We start from the raw sequence: 20364 nt of genomic DNA, 5'->3' as shown, positions 1-20364 counted from the left end.
GCACAATTATCACCTACTGATTGCGTGTCGGTATCTCGTGTGAGAGACGCTACCTGAGCTTGTGTCCGGCAGATGCTGCCTTCAACAACATCTCCACTCAGATCACATGGCTTGTGCTGGGTGGGCGCACGTTACTTCATATAGAAGCTGTGGTAATTGGTCTCACAGACCACTCAGCGAATCGATAACTACCGGAAGTGAGCCTCGGTATCGCCAATAAAGCCAGGACCCCCGGGCGACCGAGTTGTGGTGTAGTTTCAGCTGAAAGAAGTATTTTAAGTTGATGAGGTATTGCTTCGGTATTCTCGTAAGAAGTCTCTGTAGACATCCTGGGCGTCATGGGGATATTTTGTGGGCTTTTAGATTTAGGTGTTTAAGGCCATGGGGTTGAAAGGACGCCAAAAACTGCGACAGCTCACTTTACAGGCATAGGCGCTCGACTCTGATAATTTTGAAATATGACCTGAATATATAAGATATAGAAAGGTGTGACAGTAAAACGAAACAAAATGGCGGCCCTACTCGACTCGGCTCTTTTTCGGTCTGACAAAGGCTTCGGTCACTTCGAGCGCCTATGTTTACAGGGTGGTTTTTAGGTCCTTTGTTGAAATTGTTTTGACATCGTGTTTTTCATAAACATGAGTTTCAGAAGGATACGCCACATGTAACCGAGACTGATGGGCGAGGCTTACTTTGACTGGATTCTTTGACACTCAATGCTTACATGTGGAACTTATACAGAATATGATGAATGTGTCGAGTCTGTAGAAACCTTGCAAATAGTGGCACTGTGCTCTTTTCACATAATGAACCGTATTGCTTTTGTTAATATGCGGTCTTTCAAAATCTGAAACTCGGTTTATAGTAGAAAGGCACAAAAACATTCAAACGAAACAAGAAACCGAAAAATTATAAAACCCGTCCGCTTTGACGTTACCATGGTGATGTTGCAACCGAAGGATGTGATATCTTCGGAAATACATGTAACACAAGCATTCTAGCTAAGGTTTCTGTTTGAAGTATTCCTTTTGTCTTTCATTGAAGAACACTCTCGAGGTTTTGGTCTACTGGTGGTATTCCTTTTCTGTCTCGATGTCAGCAACTGTGTGCTGGTTCATCTGAGCGTATACTGATTAACGATTGTTAAAGTGATACATATTTAAACAATCAAAAAGATTACACTTTGTCTAATGGGTTGCATTGTGTCAATTTAAGATCGAAACTGCAGACGAATATGTTTGTGATATATGATACGTTCCTATCACGCACGTTTGCTAGAGAACAGATACTGTTCTAAATAAAATTTAGAGGCCATGAATAAAGAATGACATTGATATATATCACCGTCACGAATATATAGACAGGCCAATCAGTTTCTAGGAAAGAATTTCTGTAACGAAGACGATCACTGGAATAAAATGATAGGTTTTCGATCTCATCCTCGATTGTAAAACTTGCCACACGGGCAGTCTGTGATGCTTAAATGGCAAAGTGGTTTAAGACTAGTTCAGTTCCTTCAATTTGTGTTTGGTTCGGAGCAAAGCCTCGGTGAATGTTTCTGTACGTAAAAACAGTACATGATCACACATTACTTCCCGAAAACCGTGTGTTACCAGCATGTCATCTTGAAGCACCGCTAAACACTCGAAACACCGCATACCAGGAACGCCTGTCATTTCCACGGCTAGCGGATAATGTGTTTCAGCCCTGCTATTGAGCTGTGACCACTAAAATTGAATGCTGACCTTAGCGCGCCATAGCCAATCAAAGTAACGTGGCGATTTTACATTTAGTGCATCATTTAGTTGTATAATAGAGCATTAGCTTAATGACGTGTCTGTCGTTATAGTGTCACCAGAAGTATATTAGTGCCTTTTGATGTCTCAGTGATGAAAGTATTTGATATGTGCCCCAGCGGGGATTCCCCTCTGTAATGTATACCATCACATGGCGATGAGTTAATGCCACTCGATGCTGGATGACTGAGTGTGATGTACTAACCACTCTAACGTACTCGATCTCTCGTCAATACACTAGTGATTCAGTGATGGGTGAGTGAGTGAGTGTGATGTAAGAACCTCTAACGTACTCGATCTCACGTCAGTACACTACTGATTCAGTGTTGGGTGAGTGAGTGTGATGTAAGAACCTCTAACGTACTCGATTTCACGTCAGTACACTAATGATTCAGTGTTGGGTGAGTGAGTGTGATGTAAGAACCTCTAACGTACTCGATCTCTCGTCAATACACTACTGATTCAGTGATGGGTGAGTGAGTGTGATGTAAGAACCTTTAACGTACACGATTTCTTGCCAATACACTACTGATTCAGTGATGGGTGAATGAGTGTGATGTAAGAACCTTTAACGTACTCGATCTCTCGTCAATACACTACTGATTCAGTGTTGGGTGAGTGAGTGTGATGTAAGAACCTCTAACGTACACGATTTCTTGCCAATACACTACTGATTCAGTGATGGGTGAGTGAGTGTGATGTAAGAACCTTTAACGTACTCGATCTCTCGTCAATACACTACTGATTCAGTGATGGGTGAGTGAGTGTGATGTAAGAACCTTTAACGTACACGATTTCTTGCCAATACACTACTGATTCAGTGATGGGTGAGTGAGTGTGATGTAAGAACCTTTAACGTACACGATTTCTTGCCAATACACTACTGATTCAGTGATGGGTGAATTAGTGTGATGTAAGAACCTCTAACGTACACGATTTCTTGCCAATACACTACTGATTCAGTGACTTGTGAGTGAGTGTGATGTAAGAACCTCAAACGTAGTCGATCTCTCGTCAATACACTACTGAATCAGTGATGGGTGAATGAGTGTGATGTAAGAACCTTTAACGTACACGATTTCTTGCCAATACACTACTGATTCAGTGATGGGTGAATGAGTGTGATGTAAGAACCTTTAACGTACACGATTTCTTGCCAATACACTACTGATTCAGTGACTTGTGAGTGAGTGTGATGTAAGAACCTCAAACGTAGACGATCTCTCGTCAATACACTACTGATTCAGTGATGGGTGAATGAGTGTGATGTAAGAACCTTTAACGTACACGATTTCTTGCCAATACACTACTGATTCAGTGTTGGTTGAGTGAGTGTGATGTAAGAACCTCAAACGTAGTCGATCTCTCGTCAATACACTACTGATTCAGTGACTTGTGAGTGAGTGTGATGTAAGAACCTTTAACGTACACGATTTCTTGCCAATACACTACTGATTCAGTGATGGGTGAGTGAGTGTGATGTAAGAACCTTTAACGTACTCGATCTCTCGTCAGTACACTACTGATTCAGTGTTGGGTGAGTGAGTGTGATGTAAGAACCTTTAACGTACTCGATTTCACGTCAGTACACTACTGATTCAGTGTTGGTTGAGTGAGTGTGATGTAAGAACCTCTAACGTACTCGATTTCACGTCAGTACACTAATGATTCAGTGTTGGGTGAGTGAGTGTGATGTAAGAACCTCTAACGTACTCGATTTCACGTCAGTACACTACTGATTCAGTGTTGGGTGAGTGAGTGTGATGTAAGAACCTCTAACGTACTCGATTTCACGTCAGTACACTACTGATTCAGTGATGGGTGAGTGAGTGTGATGTAAGAACCTCAAACGTACTCGATCTCACGTCAGTACACTACTGATTCAGTGTTGGGTGAGTGAGTGTGATGTAAGAACCTCTAACGTACTCGATTTCACGTCAGTACACTACTGATTCAGTGATGGGTGAGTGAGTGTGATGTAAGAACCTTTAACGTACTCGATTTCACGTCAGTACACTACTGATTCAGTGTTGGGTGAGTGAGTGTGATGTAAGAACCTCTAACGTACTCGATTTCACGTCAGTACACTACTGATTCAGTGTTGGGTGAGTGAGTGTGATGTAAGAACCTCTAACGTACTCGATCTCACGTCAGTACACTAATGATTCAGTGATGGGTGAGTGAGTGTGATGTAAGAACCTCTAACGTACTCGATTTCACGTCAGTACACTAATGATTCAGTGTTGGGTGAGTGAGTGTGATGTAAGAACCTCTAACGTACTCGATTTCACGTCAGTACACTACTGATTCAGTGTTGGGTGAGTGAGTGTGATGTAAGAACCTCTAACGTACTCGATTTCACGTCAGTACACTACTGATTCAGTGTTGGGTGAGTGAGTGTGATGTAAGAACCTCTAACGTACTCGATTTCACGTCAGTACACTACTGATTCAGTGTTGGGTGAGTGAGTGTGATGTAAGAACCTTTAACGTACTCGATTTCACGTCAGTACACTACTGATTCAGTGTTGGTTGAGTGAGTGTGATGTAAGAACCTCTAACGTACTCGATTTCACGTCAGTACACTAATGATTCAGTGTTGGGTGAGTGAGTGTGATGTAAGAACCTCTAACGTACTCGGTGAGTGAGTGTGATGTAAGAACCTCTAACGTACTCGATTTCACGTCAGTACACTACTGATTCAGTGTTGGGTGAGTGAGTGTGATGTAAGAACCTCTAACGTACTCGATTTCACGTCAGTACACTACTGATTCAGTGTTGGGTGAGTGAGTGTGATGTAAGAACCTTTAACGTACTCGATTTCACGTCAGTACACTACTGATTCAGTGTTGGTTGAGTGAGTGTGATGTAAGAACCTCTAACGTACTCGATTTCACGTCAGTACACTAATGATTCAGTGTTGGGTGAGTGAGTGTGATGTAAGAACCTCTAACGTACTCGATTTCACGTCAGTACACTACTGATTCAGTGTTGGGTGAGTGAGTGTGATGTAAGAACCTCTAACGTACTCGATTTCACGTCAGTACACTACTGATTCAGTGTTGGGTGAGTGAGTGTGATGTAAGAACCTCTAACGTACTCGATTTCACGTCAGTACACTAATGATTCAGTGATGGGTGAAATGAGAATTGTGATTCTTCGATCATTCTTCACTTCCGTTCTACATTCGCAAATTAAGAAGAAAAACACCTGGCTACACTGTCTTTGTCTCAAATTTTGTTGGCATTTCAAGGAAAACAGTGCCTAGTGAACGATACCTACACTACCATGAGTATGTGGTTGGTATTAATAACGGTATGTAGCGTCTTTGCCCACAGGCCTCCATGTCATGAACTCCTGCAAAGGTAAATACACACTTAGAAAGGTGCTGGAAGTAAATCGGTTAGTGTTTGTCAGGGAAGCTGTAGTTTGGAAATCTGAACTACGCTGCCACAAACAACATAACAGCAAACACACATGTGCGCGCGTGCGTGCGTACGCGTGGACGCACGCACACACCCAGACATACATACATACACACACACGCACGCACGCACGCACGCATACACACATACATACATGGAACGTTGGACCTGTAAACATCGCTTAGTTAGGGAGCCCACTGCAAAACTCGCTGCAGGGAAAACTGTCTCTTCAGTTGATAATGACTGGTGTACTGTCTATTTATTTCCGTACATATCGCTGTGAAGTTGCTGTTGCGTGGCTCCAGAATCAAACCCGTGAAGACCCAGGTTAGCATAGGTCTTCAGGAACCCAGGCTTGTCGTAAGACGCGTCTACCGGGATCAGGTTGTCAGGCTCGCTGACTTGGTTGACACGTCATCGATTTACAGTTGCGTTGATCGATGTTCATGCTGTTGGCCACTGGATTTTCTGGGCCAGACTCGATTATTTAAAGACCGCCGCCATACACATGGACTATTGCTGGGTGCGTGGTTAAATAACAAAAAGACAAATTAACTACACCATCCAATGTATGCAGTTGTCGTGCACAGAGTGCTCTTGGACAACGTTTTAGGAATGACAAATCTTTTCATCCTAAATTTCCCCCTTTTCGGTAATAGTTTATCAATAGTGTATCAATAATATGCTCAATAGTATAATGGCATGGAGATTTCTCAACGTCTTAAACCTCGTTTCAGAGAGATAACTTTGGGACTGACATTTACAGGCGCTGCATGTTAATCACTGGGCATCAGTCGCCTCTTGAATACAGCTGTGTCGATCAGTTCTGGTCACAACGTAATCGGTATGTTTTACGGTCCGATAATGGACAGAACACTTTCTCAAAATCAGTCAATGATCCCAGCGACGTTTTCCAAACACTAGTTTTGAATACTTTTGTTGAAGCGTACAGACTGTTTCTACCACAATTAACAACAATGAGATGTGTGTGTGTGTAAGGAGCGGCCCGGCGTGGGCGATTCTCTAACCTCCCCTAGGTCTGTGTTACCCTGTGAGTATCGATCGACGAAGGAAAGTTGCTTGTTTGATCACATTCTCACTACAAGACACTGTAAGACTCTTAAAACTGTCAAATGAGCAATTACAACCCGCTTCACTTGCTGAAGAAATATGGCTGATGTTGCTTACACCGCCCGCCCCTTCTCTACCACGAGTGTTGTGATGCGACCGCCCACGAGTTCAACCTCCGTCATTGGTCCGTCAGTCACATCATACAAACACGGGGGCGTGTTTATACCACTGTTGACGAAAATTAGGAAATTTCCTCTGAGAAACATCATATATAATGTATATCTATATATAATTTAACGGAGTGGGTTCATATTTCACCAGTGGGGGAAAGGGGTATGTTTGTCTAGGAATGTCACCCAAGACTGTGTTACAATGAAGGTGCAAATAGGCACCGACTACCCTGATTACTGACCATTATGACGTACCATATGGGACCGGTTGCTCGGAGTTATGTCACACCTTGATGGGCGCAACTCGAACGCTATTCCCCTGACATCTGAATGGGAGCATCTCCACTGCTGAATTGATGAATCAATATGAATATATTTGTGAGATGATTAGACACGGGAAAAGCACGCTCTCAAAGCGTGGAGAATTTAGCGGATATAAAATCTGGTGCCAACAGTAATAGTCAGTTGGACTGCACGGGTTGCACGTGAGGTAGGTGATATGTTACGGCTTGATTGTTGCCTAGAGCATGCTGTCATGGTTGTTGGTCATATAAATATATACATACTTACTTCAGTCACACACATATATATATATAGTGTTCAGTCATGGTTGTTGGTTATGTAGAATAGTCTTCAGTCATGGATTGTGAACCCGTTGTTGGTGCAGTCTAATGTAAATGGACTTAAATGTTTGGAAAATATTTTACATCTGTTTAAGATACTGTGTCCATTTCATAAATTTGCAAAAATGTGTTTGAGGTCGGCATGTTTAATAGTTTGAATACTGAGCGTACAGAGCAGATATTTGATTCTATGTATTTTGGACAATCTGACTTCAGGTTTATCGCATTGTCTTTAACAAGCAATGTAGGTGTGTCTGATTATGCAGGCAGCGGTAACCCGGTGTTATCTTCACCTGGACCAGGCATAGTAATAGTGGTCAGTGAGACCTACTCTCATGTGTCCTATGTAGATCTGTGCAAAGATTCACACTGACTTGCGTCTGAACGTCACAACGTTTTAAGTATAATGGTCTTTTTATCAAGATATTATCAGAAACAAAACTGAGGTCCAGTGAAGTTCCCTTTTTTAATATGTTTACCCGACTTAAACATATGAATATTTAACTGGCTTTTGTCTGTTTGTGACCAGTGGGGTCAGATACGATCAACTTTTCGCGAACACATTTTGCGGTTATGTTTGTTACTATGCAATGGGTCTTCAGCAAGTTCGTTCGCTGAAGCTTACACCTTCCAAGTTCAGTAAACAAATAAATATGTGTTTGACGAAAAGATATTCGGTGCTGTTTGTCAAGTATCTAATTAGGATCAGTCCATATGCACTCATTTGATGTTATAACTAGGCAGTGCATATGTATCAATCTGACTGACATATGTTAGTAACTGAAAACTACTAACAGGGTGTACACAGAACTGTATATTGCAAAGAATAATCACGTATCACCCCAGTAATTGCTTCCATTATTGGGAGTGTTTCAGTATTTTCACATATATTTGAACAACATAGGTGGTATCAGTTACTATATCTCAAGCTATTGGACAAAGTTGTCTCCCTTTATCTTTCAATAGCTTGTTTAGTACCGATGCTTTGTTGCCAGTACTAAGCCAGTACTTCGTTTCACCCAAAGGTGTCATACTGTCTACTGTCATACACTGCGTCACTTCCCCTGTGAACAACATGCAACACAATCATGTTAATAGAACTAATATTACCCTCATGATGTTATTAATTCAGATGAGATCAAGTGTTAAGACGGGAAATAATATGTATTGGTTCAGACATCATTACATCACAATAGGGAATTGTATAATGTTATTGACAGACAAAAGTCTGTGGGCATTGGTGAACTGGTTTGCAATGTGCCCGTGTTCGTCTATCCTGCCTGTAGTAGATTGGCCGTTCATAATACAAATCTCGGGGAGACCGATCAGTGATTGATGTCACGAGCAACGTCCCATGCCACCTCTGGTACGAGAACACATCCCAAACCAGGTCATCCAATCTTCCCCTTCCCACCCCCTACCTTCCTCACATATAGCCTCATGTCGTCCCTGGCTGATGGGCACGTACATTTTCTCAGTCCCCTCGTGGTATGAATGGATTAAAAAAAACAGGAAACGAAAACGTTCAAATGACAGGAATTCACATTAAAACAAACCAGAAGTTTTATCACGAAAAGAATGGGTAATTCTGTTTTCCATCCAATTTGCTTTTATATATATAAACATATGGGAATATTGTATATTGTGTTGTTCATCGAGTCTGTGTACCCTGAATATGTTGGGACAGCGATAGTTACGTCTTTACTCAGTTAAGTTTGCAATGTATGTGGAAAAGGCTGCGGGTGTCGGTCATTGAAAAGAAGTATGTTCTATTGAAAACTTGTTCATGAGTATCTGTGAAACATAGTGAAACATAGTGAAACGTAGTGAACATGGTGAAACACATGAAACACAGTGACTCGGTACGTTGGCATGTTGGCATCATACCGGATAACGTAGACGATTGGGATGGACTCATGTCAGGAGCAGCGTCCCGTCAGTGACAGTACAAAGCAGCTGATAGGCACTAGGCAATGACGCAAGGGATATATTTCACAGTAAAGGTATACAGATAATACTTCAGAGAAATTGTATGAGATATTTCCCCTCAAAACTGATCTCATGATGATGTTGTGGAACCTACAGAATAATACGGACGTGAATAATATCTCATTCAGTCTCCAGTAACACTGTGTCCGGCAGTGGGCCTAACACGCAATGCCTAACAGTCTGTTTCTGGCAGAGGTAATACAGTTACATCATCCTCGTTCAACCGGTGGGGAGTAAGAACAATGTGTGGTATAATCTCGTTCCCCGGCCTCCAGGCAGAATTGAATGCATGACATATAGATGAAGAGATAATGTCCTGTCATAAATCTACCCACCATTAACAGAAGATCAGCATACTGAGGAACAAAGACACAACGAAGGTGTGGACGAACATTCGACTGGGTTTAATCAGCATCAGTATGTATTATGAAGGAGGGATGCTGCCCTTCATAACACTTCCCGCACATATACTGCCATCGTTAGCTTTGTGTTTACGTTCAAGGACTAATTTCACACTTTGGAATTGCATATAGAATATTTCCAATATTTACACCGATGTACATTACGTCTAGTTTTCAGAAAATTGTTGTGGCGGATAAAACAGCTAATGATACATTGAAACTCTGTATTATTTGTTGGAAGAAGTCATTCAATGCGACTTGAAGCTGATAGTCGATTTTGTCATTTTGAGTACCATGATCAGAAGCAAATGCAGTCATCGAAGCCTTGTCTAAACTTCCTTGCCCAGAGTGGCATCGTTGAACTAGAAGGGTTTGTTTCTGTAATTGTCTTAATTTTAACAGTGTTTTTCAATGCTTCTATAAATGTATTGGTGTCACTGCCTTGTTCAGGAAGCTGGCAGAAATTTTGTAGATCTCTTAGAATTCACTACTTGACATAAAAACTAGAATTCTTCTTAAAAGACATACACTGCATCGGTTTAGTTTCAGCCGTTGGATAACTTAGTTCTTTAATTTCAAAAGCAAGAAATGGTAATGTAGCGTCACGTGATAGGGTCTTCGAGAAGACCTAATCGATACCCATGGTCGATAGTGTAGGGATACCACCAAGACTTAATGGAAGAAGCCTCTTACACCGACTCAACCAATTAGGGGTCCAGTGTTTGCTGATCGGCTTGACGCTATTAATTTAATGCTACCGGATGGCTGAGCGTGGTTGGATGAGTCCAAAGATGGTGACAGAGCATGGCTGTTGCCTCACAAACACTGACAGCGTTAGATCACACTGATGAAGGCTTCAGAACCAATTATGGATTTCACGGCGCTACTTCTTCAACGTGCGGGGGTGAACCCCTTGTTTCCTAATATGTAAAGGGTTCCGTAGTCATATAAACGCTGTCGATATTCTCATTCCAAATATTGAAACAAGGACATGCTATCACTTGGATTACAATTTACGATGGTTACATTCCAGGGAATCTCTTATGTTTCAACGTGACATTTGAAACAGCTCCACTCAATCCAGTTTGGTCCACATCAACTCAATTTCACGGAGCCTTTAACCTTTATAAATACCTAACCTTGATTAGGGATAGGATGTGGAAGTATATCCTCCGTGAGGCACGTGATATCTAGCCCTGGGAATTTTGCGCGTGTTTTTAGGCGCTGTAGGTCCACTTGCATATTATTTAAACAGGTTAACGGGCTTATTATGAACAAACAAATCCCTAATCAATGCTTAATTAATTTCTTCTACGGTCTTGTTTGCAAAAGATTAGAGCTTCAAAATACTGAAGAACGTGTAGGCTATCCTTTGATTACTCTCCGCGTTAACATTTAAAATGTCTAGCTCCACTAGATCCCCACGTTATTGAGCCGGGCGTCCGAGAGACGGTCAGAGATTGGACAGGTTCGGAAATGGTTTTTGATAAACATATTTTGTCACCAATATAAGGTGAAGTAAAAATTGGGTAAAAATTGTTCAAGTATGTGTCGCTCATGCACACGTGCGCAGGTGTGCGAGTGTGTCTGGGGCGTATGTGCGACCGTATGTGCGACTGCTTACACCCTTTAACATTGTATGACATTTATGTTTACCCTTCTAAATCGCAGTATATTCACTACGAGAGACAAATACCTTCATTTATGCCTATCCAGAGACACATACCTTCATTTATGCTTATCCTGTGAATGGTTGATGCCACCTGTTGTGCAAGGCGTGCTTAGCGTTTTGCGATCGCATGGTGTCATCGTGTTTTAAATGGTTCATCAAAATCCACACCACCGCCGTTGTTCCTGTTACGCACAATCTTTTCAGTGGGATGACTGACACTTGTTCTAGGCGTTGGCGTTGGCGTTGGCGTTGGCGTTGGCGTTGGCGTTGGCGTTGGCGTCGGCGTTGGCTTCGGCGTTGGCTTTGGCGCTGGCGTTGGTATTTCACTTTTCATCAAAGTGATAGACGACTGCACAGTAAACTACGATTATGCTTATGATGAATATGGAGTGAGGGATTGACTAATATAACGCGCTAAAAGGGGTGTCAAACTTAACTCATCCACCCGCCTGTAATGGTAATGGAATCTCACTGTGATTTGCATTGTAAGACGATTGTTAGTTAGAATTCTACACATGCCCTTCTCAGCATGCTGTACGGACAGAGCCCTATCAGCCTTGGTGTAAATAGAAGTCACGTTGACAGCTCGTTAACACGCGATTTCCCCAGGATGTATGTATCACAGTCATGTCAGGTGGCTCATGCATTTTCCCGCTCTCAAGTCTCGTTCTGATTCATGAAATCTCGCTTTCGTTTAGGGCGATCAAAACCAAGAACACGTTACAAATGAAGTGAGAATGTAAGTCGACACCCCACTTCTCTCTTTTGAGAGATGGCTAATATGTCTTAACGTGGTGGGGACCTACTTTATATTCACAGCTCGGAATCCGATTAATCTTTTTCAAACGATCACATGAAACGTCTCACCTAAGGCCTTTTTATCTTATCTATATGCAAATATTTGGCCGATCGTAAACATTTGAACATGAATACTGACACTTTGATGCATTAACCTGAAGTATAATGGGACGTGCGCCAAAACAGGAAATATTTTTACAAAGTTATAGTTCTCTCCAAATACCTTGTCGATGTTTTCACAGGACTAGCTGACTGCCCCACCTCTCTGTACATCTGGCACTGTGTACACTGGACACACGACCCTGTATATACAGGGTAATCATTCAGCGCTATATGGTGAATATATAACCCGAATCAGCAAAAAACAAACAACAGCAGAAACGATTTATAATCATAGCTTACATGTTCAGGTACAAGCAAAGGTATATGATGTAACACGGTACATATGTCACATGAGCAGTGAGTGAGTGTGGTGAAATGCAGTTCCGTGAAATCGAAGTGTGGGGAAAAAGCTACACGACGTTGTCATGTGCCACCATCCGGTGGTTAGAACCGATCTTCAGTAAACCATGCTTGTCGTACGAGGCGACTAACATGATCAGGTGATCAGGTGGTCATCGTATCCCAATTTCGTAGCTCGATGCTCATGTTTTTGTTCATCGGATTGTCTGGTCCAGACTCGATTATTAACAGACTGCTGCCATGTAGCTGGGACATGGCTGAGTTCAGCATAAACTAAATTCTCTCCTTCAACATTGTGTTCAAACAAACGTGCAAGTCGGTGATTAACGATTGACGATAATCAGGACGACTACCGGTGTGTTAAGTCACTGTGCCAGATGAAGAGACACACGACACCTGCTTCCTGCGCGTCTCTATCACGTCCATCAGCCGAGAGTCCTTAATGCCTGCCTTTTAACTGGGTTATATGTTTGAATAATTACGGTTGTGTGTTTCACCCATGCCGGAACATCTATCACGAGTTCAACCTATGATTGCATTGATTCGTCTTCTGATGCCGTAATATCTTTGTAATTTAATTCTGCAGATGATCTATAATGATCATATCCATCTTGACCGCAGTCACGAGACAGTTCAAATGCATCATCGAATTGCCGCCAAGTAAATGATGTATTGTTTAGTTCAGTTGATGGAACGCTGCTCTCAGCTCTGCAAAGTGATCTAGGACTACAATAGCTGTAGCTCCTACGTGTACACCATAACCTATTAATTACACTGTGGTTAAATTGATCGCTTTGTAGAACGAAGACCTGGGTCTCACGTTAGTTCTGTTGAGTGTCGCTGAGAACACTGACAGGTAACGCATTTATTTTGTCCCATTTCCTTAGTGTGAATCACAACTGTTAAAGAGTCACTTCCTGATGATGTCTTTTGTAACATGTAATTTCATACTGTAAGGGCATGATGGAATTTGTTCCACTAGTTTTCAAAAGGCGATTCAGCAAGTCAGTGTTCTTGAATTGTGAAGTTTGGTACTCACCATTGGTAGTTCCTCATCTTTGTTGATATTCACCATTGCTAGTTCCTCATCTTTGTTGGTACTCACCATTAATTGTTCCTCATCATTGTTGGTACTCACCATTGCTTGTTCCTCATCATTGTTGTACTCACCATTGCTTGTTCCTCATGATTGTTGGTACTCACCATTGCTAGTTCCTCATCTTTGTTGGTTCTCACCATTGCTAGTTCTTCACCATTGACTCTCACATTCTTACCTTCAGTGAATTTTTTACTTTACCCTTACAAGCAGAAGAAACAGAATATTCATTCATCGATCTTATTTCTGTTGGAGTCCCGTTGAACGATTCGACTTTGCATTTCTCCTCTTGTTTGTTTCAGAGACTGAAGATGGTATCCTGGAACACACTCGTGGGCAACAGCTTCATAGTTGCTGCGGTCTGCCTGGCCACTGTCACAGCCAGTATCTTCCCAGAAGAAGACTTCGGCTACAGACACTACGCAAAGAGGGAAATCAGCTCTGACTGTCTGAACTGCGCGCGCACATACAACTACGTGGTGTGTCTCAGATGCTGGAGCAGCAAGTATGCCGTTATTCCATTTCACTCAAAGAGGTCGTTGGACACGTCAGCATTTGAATTTACCGGAAGTGAGCCTATGTCACGTGACAGGCGCTTCATCGGCTGTAACTGCTGTTTAGTGAGCCGCTTCACCAACTCCTACTGCTGTGACGTGTGTAGCAGCTCCAGCAAGCGCGCGGCGAAGAGGAGCGACGGCTTAAGTCTGACATCAGAAGCGGAGAAGCGGATGAACCCTGCTTGTCTCTGCTGCAGCAGGTCTGGCTCCCTCGGATGCTGCGAAGACTGTATGTCAAGCTTTGTTCAATACTGACACTGAGAACCGTGTATTTACATGAACACTTTGATTTAACTTGCGATTGTTTGACGGAAACTTATATTAATTATGTATTACAGCGACAAGACTTATTAGAGAGCGATTCCACCGTATCGTATGCCCAAAGAATCATGGCAAATGGTTATTTTAGCGGACAAGTGATGGTATATCTGAGCAACAGAAACTACTGGGTTGGCGCCGTTTCTTTAACGGTAATGAAGGTCAGAGCTAACATTAGTTGCTTGCTAATGACAGCGTCAATATTGGCTTGTCTAATGTCGAAGACTGATACAGAAAGGTCATCTATCATGCAGACCGCGTCACTTGGAGCACAGCCAGTTCTCGATAATATCCTGAATCATGAGTATATACAGGCAATCACAACTATCTCTTCATGTTTTACCTGTGGAACGTTTGCGTTGACTGTTTCGGTAGAAGGTATCTGCCGTATTTTACTTACGTACATATATATTACATGGTTTTGTAAATAGCGTGTGTGTTTCCGCGCTCAGACATAGATGTTTCAGATATCAGATATTTCTGAATGTCGGAAGACATGTACATGTCTCGAGTTTGAAAATAATCTTGGTCACATTTGAAACATTGCTTGTAAGCTCGTGATGTGTGCACTGTTGACTTTTGAGCACTGGCTTAACATATTAGGGATCCGCAGTAGTGTCATGGGATAGTTTTACCCGGTCAGTAAAACCAAATGCGTTCATAGAATTACGTGAATATGTGTACGTTTCTTTTGCAACAAATTATAGTAGTCAGTGGTTTGTGATATAATATCCAAACTATTCACTCAAGTCATGAATTGTATCATTGTAACACGTGTAAACCTCTATAAATGGCATTTATTAAAGATATTTTTATTCAAAACGCGTATATTTCAGTTTGATTTAATGTCTACTGTCGCCCTTATAACATCCTTTCCAATGATTGCGCAACGTGTGAATGAATATATGCATTTCCAGAAAACCACGTTTAAAACGCAGGTGAACTTTTATCAGGTACTGTCAAATGATAGGTGAACTAATAACTCCGTATGCTACAGAATACAGAAAAATAATACTTTATTCAAAGTAACCACCTTTGGTCCAAATGAACATACAGTTGCAGAATTAAGAGCTATTCGAATTCACTGAATCGTTTAATCGACACTAAAGAGCACATATTTCGCTTGGAAAATGTGGCACCGCGGCAACAGCACACCACGGTTGTTTTTCAAAATGTAGCATCGCGGCAAGGTCAAAATTTGTTTATCAAAATGTGGTATCGTGGCAAGGTCAAGGTTGTTTATCCAAATGTGACATCGCCGCAACATCACATCAAGGTTGTTTATCACAATGTGGCATAGTGGGAATGTCAAGATTGTTTATCAAAATGTGGCACCGTGGCAAGGTCAAGGTTGTTTATCAAAATGTGGCACCGCGGCTTTGCTGAGAATTTAAGTTATTGAACAGTGTTTCACCTTGATACGGGTGGAATACCAAGCGTTAGGATGGTGCTGACTTTCAAAAGGGTGTTAAGGTACGCACCACGAATGGAAAGAATGGGAGATGGCGATATTTATAGCACGTCACATTGTCGTGCATTTATAACGCCGTCCACACATTTAGGATGAGACGACAAAACCCATATTTAAAGTGTGATAAGACGTCAAATAGTCCCAACATGGCGTTGCCGCATTGTCGCTCTTTGGTTGCTTTGGTGACTGTTTTCTTGTGTTTTCACTGACGATGATAATAAGAAACGATTCAGATTTGGTTAACAAAACTACATGCACTAAAGTATAGTCTTTAAATGATTATACATAGTAGGATTCTAAAACTTATGTACAGTATATAAATCATAACACTTACTGCAAAGAGAAGAGTGCGTGAGTAAGCAATATTCCAGCTATATGGCAGTGGTCTGTAAACAGTCGAGTCACTATAAAATAATGAAACAAGCATAACAAAAAATAGGTTTACATCTCAGTACTGTCAAGGTCATTTGATCAAATAACAAATTTGGATTATTCGTGATATTTACGTCCGACATTTCTGTATTATGTTGGTGTTACGTCCGACATTTCTGCATCATGTTGGTGTTACGTCCGACATTTCTGTATCATGTTGGTGTTACGTCCGACATTTCTGTATCATGTTGGTGTTACGTCAGACATTTCTGTATTATGTTGGTGTTACGTCCGACATTTCTGTATTATGTTGGTGTTACGTCCGACAGTTCTGTATTATGTTGGTGTTACGTCCGACAGTTCTGTATTATGTTGGTGTTACGTCCGACAGTTCTGTATTATGTTGGTGTTACGTCCGACATTTCTGTATCATGTTGGTGTTACGTCCGACATTTCTGTATTATGTTGGTGTCACGTCTGAGATGGGTGACATCTGAGTCGTCTCGGGCAGACCTCCTCGTATCCAAGACTGTCCAGCAATAAACAGGTCAGTTCTTGTGTCTGGACATTGCCTATGAGGGCAACACAACTGCAATTACCCGACGACATGGGACGGTGCTACTGAATCTGATCATCAGTGGCTGCCAACAATGTGTCGCATGGCTAATCAGTATAACGCAAACTGGAAATGATTTCTTGATCACGGAGGGATGCGTATGATAATCCTATTAGGTTTTTGGCCACTTGAGACACCTTGCAGCCTATCAACCGATCAGATGGATACATGTCGTGTCTCCGAGTGCGCTCGGTGCTGGACAGCTCTCGCCACATCACTTACATCTAGAAACTGCTGGTGTGTTCACGTCCACACACTTCAGTTTCGTGCACATTTCTAGCATTATATTTCAATGTAGCGATTGCCAGTGTTTTCAAAATCCATGGCGCATACACTGAACACAGACATGATGTCTTGCCTGTTTCTGTCAGGGGGTAGCTACCATTATAAAAAAACCAAAACACAGGACGTACAGATGAAAAGACAGACAGACAAATTAGTTATGAAATCACGTGAGTATACAGGTAAATAAAAATAGCAGGCAAGATGGCCAGTGTGACACACTTGACAATGGGTGCATAAAATGCAGCAGTATCTTTCGGAAATATAGTATGACCCATGTGCAACGACCTCTGAAATAGCCAACTTGTAACATGGCGTGGAATCATCCTACAGATGACATTCTTTGGTCATGTGGACGAGGCGTCCGATATCGGAACAGAAGGTCCGTCGTTCAAATCCAAGTACGGCACTCGGAAATTTTGTGGCCAATACAAACGCATAATGGTAAAGTGTAACAAAGTACAATATATGACAGTGACGCAACTCGTAACAGTAGTGCAAACTGAACGTAAGGCAGTAAAGAACAACAAACGGTGCAACACATGGCAGTAATGTGCAACAATTAGTGGAACACGTGACTCTAACAGTGAAGGAAACAGAAACAGCACACTCTGATAGCAAATGAAATGAAGTCGACCATTTCAGATTAATGTATATTAACATACGTCTCCTACCAGAGATAATACGTACTACGTAGGAGATAGTGTGTGTTATACTAAGTCCTAAGTAGGAAATAAAAAGTACTACGTATGAGATATTAAGCACTACGTTCTACGTAGGAGATGCTATGTCCGTTCACTTTAGTGCCCGTTCTGTTGTGGAGACCCACGGTTGTGTAGATCCCTATCACTCTAGTGCCTATTCTGTTGTGGAGACCCAGGGTTGTGTAGATCCCTATCACTCTAGTGCCCATTCTGTTGTGGAGACCCAGGGTTGTGTAGATCCCTATCATTCTAGTGCCCATTCTGTTGTGGAGACCCAGGGTTGTGTAGATCCCTATCACTCTAGTGCCCATTCTGTTGTGGAGACCCAGGGTTGTGTTTCTACCTCTCTTCTTCCTTATCCACCACAGAATGGGGTACTAGTATATTCTCTCGTGTTCCTTCATGGGAACCACAAGATGTCTGTTTATTCTCTCGTTAAAACCCGGGATGGAGTAGTTTTCGTTGTATTAGTTGCTTCACAGGCCGACTCAGTTTATCGGATTGCCAGGCGAGGTGTATTTACTAAATGACGCGTTACGGTGTCACGATATCATGCTAATTGCACAGATGCTCATTTTATTCAACAACAGGTTCTTCTAGGACTCGATGTTAACAGAGCACCATGGTGTGCCTCGAGTACATTTTGTCGCACATGACGTTAAGATTATTCACTAACTTCCTAACAGCCTGTGACAACAAATTATCTGTTAAGAAGTGAGTGAGCTGGGACTAGAATCTCTTTAGCACTATTCCAGTTTTACGATCATTCGTTCAATGATCCTGGGCATTTGTAAAACAAATTGCCTACAAACCTATCGTCACAGGTTAAAAAATGAAAGCAAATGTAAATTAAGGTATACTGAGAAATCAATATGTGAAATGTCGGACTACCTTGTGAATTACATGTTTGTAGACTTTGTAGGTAAAAGATTTAGACAAAAAAGCAGGCATCCCCACATCCACCAAGCATGCTTGAGAATCTGTTTCTTTGTGTATATTGCTCAATAATTTCTGCCTTAAGGGTTGGCAAAAGAAAAACAAGACAGTTCGTCCAAGAAACTTCAGGTACAATGATATCGTGCAATAAACAATCAGCCAATTCCTTTCCGCTGATTTACTTTCCTGACAATGAACGTAAGTGAGACATTTACAACCATATTTAGCTCTACTGAAACTTCGGAGTGCCAGCAAAATGACCATTTCAACTATCCAGTAGCCAGTTTACCAAGACGAGCAGTATTCCACCAACTCCATCCCTAGTGTTCACACCTTTCCAGCTAGAATTAGGCATGCTCGTCTTAAGATTCCACAGGGTGTCATGCGACTCTTGCTCGTAGGTTGTTTGAACAGGATCACAGCATTCGAGGCCTCAGTAGAGCTCTCAAAACGGTTTCTAGATTTGAAGAACATTTCAATATATCAGTGACTAAAATATGCCCAATGCATTTCACAATTTGAATTGTACCCATACATTCAAGGTGAACAATTGACTAGCCTTTGCATGTATCTATGGCGTTTGTAGGATATGAACACCTTCTCGCGAGCGACAAGGTGTCATCACAATTTGCCTGTGATTCATGAACACATGCTCATATCTCGAGGTGTCGGTCACTGCATGGTCTGGTCCGGATTCGATTGTTTACACACCGCCTCATACAGCTGTAAATACTGCTGAATTCGGCGTCAATACACACATATAAATGAGTAGTTACACATGTACAATCGGTTCGGGTTTAAGAAGGTTTTCTTAAAGATTGTGAAAAGGTTTTGTCGTTTTCATATACAGGTTCTAGTACACAAAACAGAATGAATCCTTTAACCTGGAAGTTTCTACTGAGCTTTTACTACAGACCGAGATATCTGGCAGCTGTGATTGGATGATTGTGCATGAGCTTTTTATGGGTTTCTTTTAAAATAATACCAGTAATCGAAAATGTCCACGTTTTTCAATACTTAGGTCTGTCTTTTTTAAACTTGATGGCTGATGGTGAATGGGACCAGATATATTTTCAGGCACGTGTCATTTGCGGAGTTGAAGGTGATTAGCTTCCCGATATTTGAAAAGGGAGTGATTAAGCTCATCCATTTTTTGTCTCTTTATGTGATTCTTTACATGTGCACGCCTGTACACTAATAACTCTTCGGATCTTCATAAACACTCTAACAGTCCACAGAAGGCTATGGGGAAGGAAAGCATTTGGTCGACGCCCGGACTACCCCAAGTGTCCTGTGAGTATTAGAAGCTGATGGACAACATCTGGATAATAGTGAAGCCATCTCTCACTCTCTCTTCTCTCTCTCTCTTCTCTCTCTCTCTCTCTCACCACACAAATGAAATGTGTATGTGCGTGTGTTTGTACACACACAATAACACAGGGAAGCTCCTCTCACACACATTCAAACACAGTGCCCTTCCTAAATACACATAAGTCGTTATCCGACCAGTCCTAAACCCAGCTACCTCACTCACTCGCGGACTCTCAACTGACGTTTCTTTGTCATAGTGAGTGAGTTAGCTTAATTTCACTCATCACAGGCACAC

Source organism: Haliotis asinina, chromosome 3, assembly GCF_037392515.1.
Source record: "Haliotis asinina isolate JCU_RB_2024 chromosome 3, JCU_Hal_asi_v2, whole genome shotgun sequence".
Lineage (NCBI taxonomy): Eukaryota > Metazoa > Mollusca > Gastropoda > Lepetellida > Haliotidae > Haliotis > Haliotis asinina.
This window is presented reverse-complemented; position numbering follows the sequence as displayed.